This window comes from Cricetulus griseus, chromosome 4, assembly GCF_003668045.3.
Source record: "Cricetulus griseus strain 17A/GY chromosome 4, alternate assembly CriGri-PICRH-1.0, whole genome shotgun sequence".
In the NCBI taxonomy this organism is placed as follows: Eukaryota; Metazoa; Chordata; class Mammalia; order Rodentia; family Cricetidae; genus Cricetulus; species Cricetulus griseus.
In genome coordinates, this window is record NC_048597.1 from 8,627,946 (window position 1) to 8,630,725 (window position 2,780).

The window sequence follows — 2,780 nt, forward strand, 5'->3', positions numbered from 1 at the left end:
AAGCAATTAAAAATATATATTCTAAGTTATATTCACAGATTCTTTTCCTTAGCTTGCTAGTAATTGTGTCCAGCTCTGTATTTTGCATGACTATTTTTAAACTTATTTTTAAGTTCAATTTGGAATAATTTTTTAAAAACAAAACATATACACCCTTCTTCTTCTGTGCCTTGAACAGCTGTACACTCTATGCCAAATTCTGAATCTTTTCTCCACACCCTCGACTGAATCCTATTATTACAGTGCTCTTTCAAGGTCTGTTCTACAATTTATCATTGGTCCATTCTTCTTCTGGCTGGCTAGCCCAAACCTGTCTGATTTGTATTGCTGATGTGTCACAGAAATTTGCCCAATTCACTATTCTTGAACAGTTTATTAAAGACTAGTAGAAAGAACATTTGATATTGATAATACTTACGACTAAATCGAAGTGATCTGACAACAGTATGGTAATAATAGTGAGTGTTATTTAAATTAAGGAATTATATCATAGAACTCAAGTTTCCTAATAGTTTTATGCTAAGGTGTTATCAAATATCAAACCTGTTCCTGTCAGTCTATCATTTGGTATAAACAAATTATAGTTAATAATAATGTTTTTGAAAAAAATAGTTTGAGTTCAAGAAGATCTTTCACTAAACCTATAATGTCTTTTTATTTTTACTATTTATTCTAGATGCTTTAGATGTGGCTAATCTGACAGAGTCAACAGATTTGTGGGAATACTGAACACTCCTTGATTGCACTAGTAGTCATATGTTAAAATGGTTCAGGAAAGAACAGGGATTCATTAAGAATTCAGATACTTCCTTAGTCTGGTCAGCTCCTGGAGCCAAGAAATTAGGGGTTCACAGGTCCTGCATGCAACCCAACTTTTCCCTGCCTGGTCAGCTCTAGGCACCAACAGCTAAAGGCTCCAAGTCGCAGAGCTGACAGACTCCTAGATGCTCCCAGACTCCTAGCTCTCAGTCCACATTCTCCCTGCCCTCTCAGCTCTAGGAACAGAGAGGTAATGCATCCCCAGAATCAACCACTCTCTACAACTGCCAGTAGGCAACACTCCCTACAACTGTCCAGATCCCAGCACCTAAATGTAATGAATAATCAAGCTCCCAGTACTCAACTCAGGCTTCTCCCATCTTCCTATCAGTCCACTTCCTAGTGATGACAAATAAGAATTTCTGAGACTCTGACCTCAGTTTCTTTCTCTTTCACACACATGTAAATGTTAAGTGAAAAATCTACCACTCCTGTTCCCTTATCTTTTGTAACATGTTATCACAGACACCAGAGGCCCGCCTATGGCAGACAGTACAACAATGGGTTCATGTACCTCCCATAAATAGCACCCTCCCTGTGGTGTACACAATACTCACTTGACTATGACCTTGATATATTAAAGGTCTTACTGTGCTAACTGAAGATGAAGTTACGAGAATCCAGAAAATTATACATCTTCAACAAATGAAAGATGGAAGTTGGTGAAGAATAGTTTAACCCTAGGGATCAGATTCTGGGGTGAACTATTCAGAGAGTCTTCCCAAATGTCCTTAAAGGTCCCTGAATCTCTGTTGTTTTAAAAGGAGCTTCCAAATGTACTTTCTGTTAAAATAGAACATTCCTTTCAAGCCTTTTTAGAAAAATAATTTTATTAATATTTAAAAAATTTATAGAATTTATTCCATCATAGTTATTCATTACTCCCAATAAACTCTTCTTAAACCCACCCCATGTCTTTATTCTCGCATGTCTTGTGCCCACTTTAATTTTTTTAATTTACTAACCCATTGGCTGAAGTTATGCTATCCAAATCCTACTGTGTGTAGGGCATCCACTGCTGCATGTGGTTAGCTTACCTGATGCCACACCCTTAAAGAAAATTGGCTCTTCTTCCATCAATTGTGCATAGCTCCTCAATTAATGATGGTCCTGAATATTGGAAGAGTAGGTTATATACAGGCCCCATTTGGGACTGGGCTTCCTACATTCACTTATTTTCCAAACTTTGAGAGGTTTGAATTGTTTTTTCTTTAGCTGCCATATTCTACATAAAAAACTTCTCTGAAGAGGTCTGAGAGCTATAACTAATCTATGGATAGAGAGATATGAATATAGATGTCAGTTTGATACTCTATGCATTTAACAAACAACAGTAGTATGTTTACCCTTGACACCTGTGCTCTCTCCAATTATGGGATTTGGGCCAGAGTTAAAGTACTTTGGAGTAGGCTTAACTCAACCATAACGTACCTATTCACAATAGATATAATATGAAAAACCCTAGTTCATGAATTGATGAATGGATAAATGTGGTACCTATATATAATGGACTTTTATTAGTATTATTAATTATTATTACATCCTGATCACAGTTTCCCCTCCCCTCTCTCCTCACAGTCTCTCTCCTTCCCTCTAAAAAAGGGCAGGCCTCATATGGATATCAACCCTTTGCATATAATATTACAATGGACATTCAGAGAGAAACGTGGTAAATGGATGGAGCCATAAAGCATTATACTGAGTGAGGTAATCTAGTCCAGAAAGGCAAACATCTAATGTTCTCAATTGTATGGCTCTTAGGGTTGAATCTTCAGATTTGTGCATTTGATTTAGTTTATCTGTGGAGTTCAGGAAACTAGAAATAGACCAATGATATGAGGAGGGAATAGAACACACGTGACATAAAGCAAAAAGAGGAATATGGGGAATGAGGTTTAAATGCGAGAGGGCTTGAGGGGGCAGAGAAGGGTTGAACAAGGAATAGGTCATTCTAAAGATGT